Source organism: Lissotriton helveticus, chromosome 1_1, assembly GCF_964261635.1.
Source record: "Lissotriton helveticus chromosome 1_1, aLisHel1.1, whole genome shotgun sequence".
Taxonomy (NCBI): domain Eukaryota; kingdom Metazoa; phylum Chordata; class Amphibia; order Caudata; family Salamandridae; genus Lissotriton; species Lissotriton helveticus.
In genome coordinates, this window is record NC_136057.1 from 1,006,830,459 (window position 1) to 1,006,843,748 (window position 13,290).

Consider the following 13,290-nt stretch of genomic DNA (forward strand, 5'->3'; position numbering starts at 1 on the left):
CAGCCCAGAAGAGGCGTAATACATCTGTCCTGGCCGTCTGGTTTGTCTTGTGTCTGTGAGATAGTTCAGTGGACTAATACGGTAAATGGTCAAAATATCGAATCCAAAATATAGACAAACCAAAATATCGAGTCCAAAATATAGAATGGACAAAATATCGAATGGACAGAATATAGACATCAAAAATATCGTTTTGAAGGTAAGTAAAGTAATATCGATTTAAAAAACTATAGACAGTCAAAATATCGAAGTAAATAATATAGTTTATTAAAAATATCGATGTTTTACTATATTTTAAGTAATTCATTTTATGTTATTTAATTATTGTGTAATTTAATTCTGTAGCGGGTTGTGGGTTTATAGGGGAATAGGGTGGGAAGTAATTTAATTATAATTAATTAAATATGTTAACTAATTAATTGGTATTTATTTTGAATAAATTGTTAATTAATTTTTAATTGGTAATTAATTAATTCTTGATAAATATTTTTTATTAATTGATTAATTGATAATTATGTGAATTAAATTAATGTATTTTCTGTAGCGGGTTGTGGGATTATAGGGGAATAGGGTGGGAAGTAATTTAATTATAATTAATTAAATATGTTGAATTGGTTACCTCTGAGGCGGAAGCCGGAGGCTTTGTTTGCACTCGTTTTTAAAATTGTATTTTTTTGTGTTTGGAACCTTTTAAAAAAAAACTCACACCTTTCCCAGAGCACTCCTCTGGTTCTAGCATCCTCCCAGGCTTCCCACTACCAGCGGATCAAGCGCTGCTCCGTGGGCAAGTTTTCAGGGCCGCCATCGCAGCGAACGCGAGGCCACGCCCACCGTTAGGCCACGCCCACCTCGGCAACCTATGAATAGCGCTGATTGAAAGCGCATTCAGTTGAATTGATTACCTCTGAGGCGGAAGCCGGAGGCTTTGTTTGCACTCGTTTTTAAAATTGTATTTTTTTGTGTTTGGAACCTTTTAAAAAAACTCACACCTTTCCCAGAGCACTCCTCTGGTTCTAGCATCCTCCCAGGCTTCCCACTACCAGCGGATCAAGCGCTGCTCCGTGGGCAAGTTTTCAGGGCCGCCATCGCAGCGAACGCGAGGCCACGCCCACCGTCTCTTTCCTTAAATGTGCCTTCTACGCAAGCGCAGCGGACGAGCGCAGCGGGCGCGCCGTTTGCGCGCCGAAGGCGCGCCTAAGGCAAGGCCGTCTGCGCCCATCCACGCTCGACCGGGCTTAGGGCCAGAACCTATGCCGGATCCAGCTCCCACAAGGGTAAGCTATTCCCGTCGAGACCTTCTTAGTCTCAGACCCGCTAATGACAGCACTTGCAACTATGTACACGATCTAGACGGACCCTTTACTAGCTGCATCATCTGCAACCCAGTCCAGTTACAACTCCCCAAACTTCCAGTACCCCCCCCCCGGGCCTTAAACTAGCCACATTAAACTGCAGGTCTCTACCTATGCATTCCATGCTCATTAATCATCTCATAGTAGACCACGACCTGGATATACTGTTCCTTACAGAAACGTGGATCACCGACCACTCGGATTCGGATGTAGTCATGGCCCTACCCCCGGGCTTCCTTATCCAGTCTCAACCACGCCCCACCGGCAGAGGAGGTGGACTAGCCATCATCTTCCGGGATCACTTATCTTGTAGATCTAGCGATGCCCAAATCCTGGACTCCGAAAGCTGCCTTTTTACCATCCAGCTAGCCCCGACAAGTACCTTGTCCGGCCTATTGGTATATCGTCCCCCTGGCCATTTTGGCCCTTTTGCGGTCGCTCTCCTTGAATCCATATCATCCTTGGCCCATCTCACCTCCAATTTCTCTATTCTGGGAGACTTAAACATTCACTTCGACGACCCTCTAGACACAGGGGCATCCGACTTGATTAATGACCTGGCGGCCTACGGCCTCCTTCTTATCAACTCCGGAGCCACACACAATAAGGGACATTTGCTAGACCCAGTGTTTACTAACTTCCTTTCCCAACAAACCAAAGAGTCCCTCCCCCTCCCGTGGACGGACCACTTCTTGGTCACTATCCACTTACCAGGATCATTCAGGAAACCCCAAAAACCAGCCACTTATACCAGGGACAGGGCATGGGCCAGACTCTCGGCGGAGGACTGGACCAGAGCCCTAAACTCAACAACCCCTAGTCTTCCAGATGACCCGGCCACTACCGACAAACAGTTCAGGGAGTGGATTTCCACCTCCCTCGACTCCATCCTCCCTATAAAAACTCGTGAGGAGAAAAACAGGAAAATTGGCTCTGCCCCTTGGTACAGCCCTGAACTCAGATCTCTCCGCAAAGAGTGCAAAAAAGCAGAGAGATTGTTACATCCCCAGCTGTCCACATTTAGAGCAATATCTCTGGACGAAGTAGTTTCAACACTGGCCAAGATGAAAAGCGGCTCTCCTCTTGACCCGGCCCCTGTGAGATTCTTAAAAACTGTGTCCCCTAGCATAGCTCCCACTATCATGGAACTAATCAACATCTCTCTTTCGCAAGGCTCTGTTCCTTCGAACTGGAAGAGAGCTGTTGTCAAGGCTCTTCTCAAAAAACCTCAACTGGTCCCCGCGGACATGGCCAACTACAGACCGATCTCGCTTCTCCCATGCATTAGCAAGATGGCTGAGAAATTGGTTAATGTGCAACTTTCTCAGTACCTCGAAGTCAACAATCTCCTGCGTCGGTCCCAAACTGGATTCCGCCCCGGCCATGGCACGGACACCGCACTCCTCACTGTCATCGAGGAGGCAAGGTGCATTCTGGATTCAGGAGGGTCAGTGGCGGTGATCCTCCTGGACCTCAGTGCAGCCTTTGACACGGTAGACCACCGTGTCCTTCTCCATCGGCTGGCCAGGGCAGGAATCGCGGGTACTGCGCTCGCTTGGATAGACTCATTTCTATCAGGCCGCTCATTTCAGGTTTGGGACGGCAACTCACACTCTGCCCCTCTTCCACTCTTAAGCAGAGTCCCCCAGGGGTCTTCGCTTAGTCCCACCCTGTTTAATGTTTACATGGCCCCCCTTGAGGATGTCGTTGCCCCTTATGGGATAAAAATAGTGAGCTATGCGGACGACACGCAATTGGTCGTCTCACTATCTCACCTTGACAAACACCCAGATAACCTATTGAACTGCCTCCAGGACATTTACAACTGGATGAGCGAGTCCTCTCTGAAGCTCAACGGAGCGAAAACTGAAATCATGCTCATGGGCAAGAAATGGACAACCATCCCCCTTTCGGTCTGGCCAGACGTTTTCGGTGAGGTGCCAACCCCGAAAAGGGAAATCAAGACACTGGGAGTCTGGCTGGAACCTGAGTTGACCATGAAGACCCAGGCAGCCAAAACAGCAGGAATCTGTTTTGGGCTCATGCGATCCATCCGCAAGATCCTTCCACTTCTTCCTCCCTTATCAAGGAAACTACTGGTTCAAGGTCTCATTCTTGCCCGGCTTGACTACAGCAACGCCGTTTACCTCGGGGCCCCTGAATCCACCTTGGCTAAACTCCAACGCACCCAAAATGCGGCGGCGCGGCTCATTATGTGCCTCCCCCCCAGAGCCTCGGCCAGACCTGCCCTCAAGGCCCTACACTGGCTTCCTGTGCGTCAGAGGGTAGAATTCAAGGCTCTGTGCACTGCCCATAAAGTCATCAACGGTGTTGGCCCCGCTGTCCTGAAAGATATGGTCACCCCTTACAAAGCCCCCAGACTCCTGCGCTCGGACAACGAACGCTTGGCCACTGTCCCTAGATTCAGGAAGGTACGCACCGGTGGTCGACGCTTTTCGGCAAAAGCGTCCTCAGGATGGAACTCACTCCCCCGCAGCCTGCGTCTGGAATCCTGTTACCCCCTCTTCCGTAAAAGACTGAAAACTTTCCTTTTCCCCAAATAGTACCCCTCCCCATTCCCTCCGGTCTCCAATAATTTCACAGCGCGGGGATGCCTCCGGGTCACCAGGCGCTCTATAAATCGCTAAATAAATGTTAATTAATTAATTGGTATTTATTTTGAATAAATTGTTAATTAATTTTTAATTGGTAATTAATTAATTCTTAATTGATAATTAATTTGTATTAATTGATTAATTGATGATTATGTGAGTTATATTAATTTATTTTCACTAGAGTGGGAAGAGTAAAATTTACCCCTATGCTATCCAACGCTTTCCCTACTGTTGCACTCTCTGGAGTAGGAATAGTAATTTTTACCCCTACGCTATCCAACGCTTTCCCTACTGTTGCACTCTCTGGAGTGGGAATAGTAATTTTTACCCCTACGCTATCCAACGCTTTCCCTACTGTTGCACTCTCTGGATTGGGAATAGTAATTTTTACCCCTACGCTATCCAACGCTTTCCCTACTGTTGCACTCTCTGGAGAGGGAATAGTAATTTTTACTCCTACGCTATCCAACGCTTTCCCTACTATTGCACTCTCTGGAGTGGGAATAGTAATTTTTACCCCTAAGCTATCCAACGCTTTCCCTACTGTTGCACTTCCAGGAGTGGGAATAGTAATTTTTACACCTCCGCTATCCTACGGTAATAATATTGTGTATTTTTTATTAATATTATGTTAATATATATATATGTTTTATGATTGTATTTTTTTTATATAAGTTAAATTAGTTATTTAATACTTTTAAGGTCATTTAAGTATTTTTAAGTATATTTTAGCTATTTATTTTTAATTTAGTTTACATTTTACATTAATTTTAAGAAATACGATATTTTTATAATGTATATATATATAAACGATATTTTGGGGTCGATATTTTGGTACTTACCTGTTTGGAGATAGGAATTCGATATTTTGTTTGTCGATATTTTGGAATCTATATTTTGGGTAGTCTATATTTTGTCCCTCGATATTTAGTCAGTGATCCGACTAATACATGTATTGCAGAAATGTGAGAGTAATGTAAATTACACAGGTTCTAATTCACTCAAACCCTTCTGAGGTGTATATAAACCGGATACCTATGAGTTGGGTTACAATCATGTGCTCTTATTTGTTATACGTATTTGTCTATAAAAATATGTGTTTTCCACGGACACGCAGCGGACGGGCGCAGCGGGTGCGCCATTTGCGCACCGAAGGCGCGCCTAAGGCAACCCCGTCTGGGCCCGTCCGGGCCCGGCCGGCCCCAGGACCAGTCACTATTCCCAATTCTCCTAAGAGCTGACTCACTTACACCCAAGCCAGGCTCCTCGCACTCAACCCTCTAAAAAACATTAATTGTAACTACACCTATACAGGAGGAAAACCCTTTATTAACTGCGACCTCTGTAACCCGGCCCTTACTGACGCAGAATGCCACGCCCTTCAACTCGGTCTTCTTAACTGTAGGTCCCTCCCTAAACACTCCCATGAGATAAACCTCCTTATCCAAGACCTCGCCATCGATATTCTGTTTCTTATGGAAATTTGGCTCACCCCCAACACCGACTCGGATATCGTTAATGCCCTTCCACCCGGCTACCAAATCCACTCTCTGAACAGACCCCTCGGCAGAGGAGGTGGCCTGGCAATAATATACAGAGAGCACTTCGTCTGTGGAACAGATAATGGCAATATCGATGACTGCGAAAGCTGCCATTTCGCTTTGCAGATCTCACCTGCAATCTCCCTCTCTGGTCTTCTGATATATCGCCCACCAGGAGCCCCAGCCAAGTTTTCGAGCGCTCTCGTTGACACTGTTACCCTTATGGCAACGACATCTCCTAACTTTTTAATCCTAGGAGACCTCAATCTCCATTTTCTAGACCCCAAGGACATAACTGCCTGTGAACTTCTCCTTGATCTCACCTCTTTCGATTTTCGATTAGTGAACTCAGAGGCCACCCACGACAAAGGGCACCTTCTGGACCCCATCTTTTCTAACATCCACCATGTTAAAACCGGCACTCCCCTCCCACTGCCTTGGACAGACCACTTTTTGATTCCTATCGACTGGCACCTTGATGTCCCGTTACCCCAACTGCCCAAATCCCGGGTCACCGATAGACGTTGGCACAAACTCTCGACTGAAGAATGGGCCTCCAGGCTCATGGAATCTCTTCCCCCCCGGCTTTAGACCCAGCCACTGCTGATATGGGGTTTAACTCCTGGCTCACTCAATCACTGGACAGTCTCCTTCCCAAAACAAGTTCCGTGAAACGAACCAAAAGAGTGAACACGGCCCTTTGGTACACCCCGGAGCTTAACGCACTACGGAAGGAATGTAAAAGGTCAGAGCGCGCCTGGAGGAAGGACAAATCTACAACCAAAAAAGACGCCTTTCGCGCCTCCATAAGAACCTACAAACTCGCCCTACGTAACACCAAAAGCCAATTCTATGAGGAAAGAATAAAAAACTCCTCCTGCTCTGCCAGAGAAACCTTTATTATCCGTAAAGAACTTCTTAAAGTCCCGGATCCTCCAGAGAAACCCCCAGCTTCCAACTCCTCTGGGGATAAATGCCACAAATTGGCAAAGTACTTTGACGAGAAAATCCAGAAAATTCTCGCCACCCTACCCCCAGTCGATCACAGTATCTACGATGAGGATGGCCCCAAACCTGACCGAACTGCTAGTCCTCCCCTGGATATCTCCGCCATCCACCTAGACACCCTCGGCCCGGTTACTATTGAAGAGGTTTCGGCAATGCTCGCCACAATAAAAAGTGGTTCCCCCAGTGATCCGGTGCCTATACGCATCCTCAAAAAAGTGGCTCCCACTATTGTCCCCCCTCTAACGGACCTCATTAATTCTTCATTACTTCAGGGAAAGGTCCCCGACAGTTGGAAAGCGGCTGTTGTCAAGGCCCTTCTAAAAAAAACCCTACTAGACCCGCTGGACTTGGCCAACTACAGGCCAATTTCCCTCCTCCCTGGAATTAGTAAAATCACTGAGAAAATAGTGAACAAAAAGCTCTCCCAGTTTTTGGAGTCGAACAACTTACTCAGGAGCTCGCAGACTGGATTTCGCCCAGGTCAGGGCACGGACACCGCCCTCCTGGCTGCAGTGGAGGAGACCAGATGCATTTTGGACGCAGGAGGATCAGTGGCAGTGATCCTCCTGGACCTCAGTGCGGCCTTCGACACTGTTAACCACCGGGTGTTAATCCAACGGCTCAGAGACATCGGGGTGGAGGGCACTGCCCTGGCCTGGTTCGCGTCATTCATAAACCACCGTTCCTTCCAGGTCTGGGAGAACAACATCCACTCCCCTGCAGTTCCCCTCCAGTGCGGAGTGCCACAGGGCTCTTCGCTAAGCCCGACATTATTCAATGTCTACATGTCCCCACTGTAGGAGGTGGTCACCCCGTTTGGAGTGAAAATCATCAGCTACGCTGACGACACCCAGCTGGTGGTGACCCTATCCAACCAGGAACCATCTAATCTCCACAGCTGCCTTTCCAAAATCCAGGGGTGGATGAACAACTCAGCGTTGAAACTCAACGGGTCCAAGACAGAAATTTTGCTTCTTGGTCAAAAAGGGCTCTCCCTTCCCCCGAACATCTGGCCCTCCTGTCTGGGTGAACCCCCGGTCCCCAAAACCGAGATCAAGAGCCTGGGAATCTGGCTAGAGAAAGACCTGTCCTTCAAAACCCAAGCTAAAAAAACTGCTGGGATTTGTTTTGGGCTCCTTAGATCAGTCAGGAAAATCCTCCCCTTGCTCCCCCCCATCTCCAGGAAATTGCTCATCCAAGGCCTTATTCTATCTAGGCTGGATTACAGCAATGCCATCTATCTGGGAGCCCCCGAAGCCACATACAATAAATTACAGAGAATTCAGAACGCCGCGGCCCGGATTCTTACCTACACCCCGGCCAGATCATCGGCCAAACCAGCTTTGAAACACCTTCACTGGCTGCCAGTGAGAGACAGAGTTAAATTCAAGGCTCTCTGTCTGGCCCATAAACTCTTACAGGATAAAGGCCCTCCCATCCTCAAAAACTTTATCATGCCCTACAAGGCCACAAGATCCCTCCGCTCGGACCATGAGCACCTCATCACAGTTCACAGAGTGAAAAAGGCCCGTACAGGCGGACGACGATTCTCTGTGAACACGGCCAGCCTATGGAACACCCTCCCCCGTAAACTAAGGATGGAATCTGATCACCTCCGTTTCAGGAAACTTCTGAAAACACACCTCTTCCCCTGATCCCCCTCCTGCCTTTTCTTTCCGTTAACTCACCCTCTTGACTGTCTTGGTCTCAGCGCTGGGATGCTTACGGGTTACTATGCGCTCTACAAAACCCTAATAATAATAATAATAATCTAGCGCGCGGCTCACCAGGAGGGGTGTCCAGACGCGTAGCAATGAGCTACATGGGCCGGGATAGGTGAAGAGCTAAGTCTTCAGTTTCTTTTTGAATTCAAGAACCGAGGAGGTGGCGCTGTTGTGCAGTGGCTGTTTGTGCTCCAGGCTTGTGGAGCGAAGTAGGAGAAAACACAACTTTCAGTCAAAATACCACTTCGGAAGGAGCGATACTTCATAACTGCATAAAGCTATGTTATTGTAATGGGGTATTCACCATATTTGAAAGTCATGGAAAGCCAGCCTTGTCACCGCTAAGCTGTGCCAGGTTGAGAGTTTCCCCTTCTTCCACCGCGTTTGTGTTGTAACTGATAAACATGCACGCATAGCGGAAAGCGTTCTCTTTGAAGTCAGCAGAACAAATACAGGCCCACACAGACACTAGCGCACATACACTCAGGGCTACGGGGATTACTTTACCTGCTCTCTGTGCACCCCTGATGATCTCTCTCAGCCTGTGACCTTGCGTCACAGTACCGGCCTAGGACCAGGCGCCATCAGTGTGCAGGAGGTAATCACCAGATTTGCTCCGTGGGTGTGTGTGCCTGTTGCAGAGATCTGCGTGTAATTTGAAGGTTAGAAGTTTGACTCTCTCAGCAGGGTCATTGTAGACTTTCATCCGTCCAAGGTCGACTCAATAAGTACTGTTGAATCAGGTCTTTTGTAGCAACCGCTATCAGAGAGAGGTGCTTATGGAGCGAATTGAGATGTGAACCTCAAATTTCTTTTGAGAAGAATACCCTGAATTAGTGTATGTATGTTAAGTGCGTTTGTATAGCAGAATTTTGCCATGTGTATGGCTCATGTCACTTAACAGTGTAGCAAGTGAAGTATAGACTAATTTATTAGGTAATGATGGTTTAAATGCAGGGCCACTGGAATGATGCTGTTCTGTGGCTGTGGTCTTTTCTGTGTCATTATCGAATTTCCGCACATGCCATATAATCTTGTCATCTTCCTCGTAATTTGCAAATTTAAATAAAAAAATGGTTCACACTCAAACAGATCTACAGTCACTAAAACACTGCCACCCGAGTTGTCTATGTCGCATAATTCTAGGGAAATTAAGTGATTTGCACTCAGTCTGGTTCCTCAGTTCCCATGTCGACAGCTCTGGCCATTATGCAATATTCTCTCACCAAAGCGGCAGTAGTGTAAGCAGGACTAGCCCCAGGCATTTTTGTTTAAAATGGGAAAAATGCATGTGTCTTTATTAAGGGCAAGCAAACAGTTTTTGAGCCAGTACCTTCCTCTAGGAGGACTAAAGCACCACAGCAGCAGTATGTTGCTTTTGGTTTTGCTACGGACAACCTAGCCACGGTAAGCTGCTTGTAGGCAAAAGGCAGCCTTCCTCACCTTTAAGAAAGGCAGTTGTCTTTTAGAAAGGCTTTGCCCTAGTTAACCACTGAATTGTAAGGCATGTTGTAATGCAATAGGTCTCGCATTTGCGAGTGTTTAAGCTATTGGCATTGTAAATGACAATGTCTTTTATTTATTTGTTTTGAAATCCTGCAAACAGTGCGTAAATACGCGCTTTGTGCTTATAGTAGTTGCTTACTAGAAGCAAGGCTGGCACTAACTGCGACTCTTTTACTGTCAGCCTTGCTTCTCGTAAGCTTGCTGGATTACAAAACACATAACTAAAAGGCATTGTCATTTGCAATGCAATAGGTCTCGCATTTGCGAGAGTTTGAGCTAAACTGCTTGTTTAAACTCTTACTCCTACTGCCAGAGGAGATGCATGATGGACGAAAACTACGTTTCAAGGTTGTCTTTTTATGCAACACGTAGGAAACAAATTCTTCAGCAGTAGTGGGTGATGATGACTGGGAGGAGGGCTTTTGGGGTCTAGGAGAGTAAGGTAACCCCACCCTTTTCTCATCATAGGGTGGGGTGGAGTCGATGATGCTTACATACCCCACCCTAGGACGACTTGGAAAAGGGTGGGATAGGGAGCCATTAATAACTGCTATGCAGCCTGCCCCGAGCTGATGCTCATGCCGCCTGTGGCTTTGGCAAAAAGTGATGCTATTAGTGTCATTGAGGAGTGGAAACCAAAGTCCCCAGATAAGGGTAGAAAAACCAAAGGGGATGATGGACGGAGCGTTGACAATACAAACACTCACCCCAGTCAACTGATCTGGGTTTAATCCATCACCGTTCTTTAGCTCACTCCGCCACCCCAGTTCAGACATGGCCATATGCAAATCAGCCTGACCCTGTGCCTCATGGGAACAGTCCAGCCCGAACTGCCAAGCCATGCCTTCCCTGAACCGGAAACAAGCTTCCCAGGACCGGTTTCTGGCATTACAGCCGTCTTCAGCCGGGCTTGCTTGAATCCAGTGGCAAAGTGAGCAAGGGACTCACGTCTGAGCATACCCTGCCAACTTAGGGCGAAAAAAGAAAAACCAAAGGGGATGATGGACGGAGCGTTGACAATACAAACACTCACCCCAGTCAACTGATCTGGGTTTAATCCATCACTGTTATTTAGCTCACTCTGCCACCCCAGATAAGGGTAGGCCAGGGCTGCAGGGATTAAAGCCTTTAGGCCTACACAATGTCTGGTAAATACCCACTAGCGCATGTGTCAGTAAAAGTGTCAACCTGGCTGCCTGACGCTCACATAACGTGAGCGTCACAGTATGACTCCAAGTCTCCAACACAGGGAGTTGGCTGTATGACAGATATCGTTTTGTTCCTGCTTTGTGAACCATCCACACTGATAATTAAATAATCACAATAGACAGCATTTAACATGATTATTTAATTCCCAATGTGAATGACACATAAACAATGAAAATTGGGTGCAGGGGGCGCAGCCCCTCTGCCCAAAGAAAGCAGCCACCCCTGTGAGTGGTGATTCCTGCATAGAGTGCGTTGTCATAATCCAGGCTGCTGGTGACTGGGGTTTGAGTTTAGTTTCAGCGCTCCGTCCATCATCACCTTGTGTTTGCTGGGTTTGAGTAAGTTTGTCAAGTATTGACGGGGAGTCACATGAAGATTTTTCGGTGCATGCGAAGAGTGAGGGAGCAGGTGGATGAAACTGCATTGATCAGGCTTCTCATGGTGAGTTTGCTGTTGGAGTGGGTGAGGGTCCTAGTTGGGAGGGTCACTAGGGGTCAACCCATGGGGAGGTGTTGTTACCAAAGATCAGCAGTTCTGTTTTGTCTATTTGAGTTTCAGACAGTTGTTTTTCATCCCTTTGGCGACACTTGTCATACACCCGTAGAAGTTGGTCCTCATGGTAGTGGGGTCTTCTGAAAGCGAGAGTATGAGCTGGGTGTCATCAGCGTAGGATAGGATGTTTAGTCCATGGGCTCTGACGATGTTGGCCAAGAGGGTCATGTATGTGTTGAACAGTGTGGGTTTGAGGGACGCCGCTGATGATGTTCTTGGGTTCCGAGGTGAACAATGGTAGGCAGATTCTCTGTATTCCTCTGGTGTGGAAGGAGGTGATCCATTTGAGGGTGTTTCCTTGGATTCCGATGTGATGAAGTCTTTTGACTAGGGTGTGCTTGGAATGGTGTCAAACACTGCTGAGAGGTTGAGGCGGATCAGGGCTGCCATTTCTTCCTAGTCAAGGAGGGATCTGATGCCGTCAGGGGCAGTGATCAGGGCGGTTTTGGTGCTGTGGTTGATGTGGAATCCGGATTGGGTTGTGTCCAGAAGGTTGTTGTTCTCCAGGTGTTCTATGAATTGACAGTTGACAGCATTTTCAAGGACTTCTCAGGGAAATGGAAGCTGAAAGATGGGACAGTAGTTCTTGAGTTTGCTGGGGTTAACAGACAGTTTCTTAAGAGCGGGTTTGACTTCTGCGTGTTTCCCTTCTTCGGGGAAGGTGATCATGGCGATGGATGCATTGAAAATGTTAGTGAGCTCTCTGCTGGTCATCTTGATCCCAAGGTTGAAGATGTGGTGGGGACAGGGGTTCTTTGGGGTTCCTGAGAGGACAGAGTTTATGATAGCTGTGAAATTCAGTGTGGTGAGATGGTCCCAATAGGTGAGTAGGTGGTTGAGGATTGCATCTGTGGGAACGAGTTGGCTGAAGAGGTTGGAGGGGGTGGTTTGGGGTTCGTATGTTTTTATAGATGGTGGAGATCTTGTCATGGAAGTAGTCTGCCAGGGTGTTGCACAGCTCCTGGAAAGGGGTGATGATGTTTTCAGTAGCCGAGGGGTTGGAGAACTCTCTGACTATGTTGAAGAGTACTTTGCTGTGGTTTAAGCTGGCTTTGATATGGTCCTCCAGGGCATTCTTTTTTGTCTCCTTCAGAGCTGGTGGTAGTGGTTGATGGCTGTGTGCCATTTCCTCTCTCATTGCTTGCAGTTGCATTTTGGGGTTCTTAGTTCCATGGTGTACCAACTGGCATGTTCAGTGGAACTTTTGAGTTTGGTGGGCTTGTGGGGTGACTCTGTCAGTGCAGGTGGTGATCTAGGTGGAGAAGTTCTTGATAGAATGTTCTAGGTGGCAGCAATGTCAGGTTGGGAGCTGTTGAGGCCATCAGTCCACTTTCTCTCTGACACTTTGTTCCAGTTATCGTGGCAGGTACTAGAAGGATTTGTGGTGGTGCCGTGGGGTCTTGTGATGATGAAGTTGACGATGGCGTGGTCTTTCCAGGTGAGCTCAGTGACATCACTGTTTTGACACTGTCGCTGGCCTTGAAAATTGGGTCAAGCAGTGAGTCAGTGAGTGTGTTTGGTGACTAGTTGGGTGAAGCGAATACTGTTACGCGGACCCCCACAGACAACGCATCTCTGTACTGCGATTCAGGTAGTCGACTTAAAGGCAATTTAAGAAGCCTATAGCGACAACAGGAATCACCCATCATTAATCAGGTAACTGCTTTTTCTTACAAAGGCCAAGGAAGAGACAAACGCGATAAAGATCTAATCTCCTACAGTACTGCATATCACAGGGACTGCAAGCATGCCGCCTATGTCACCTTTGGTCTAGAAACTAATT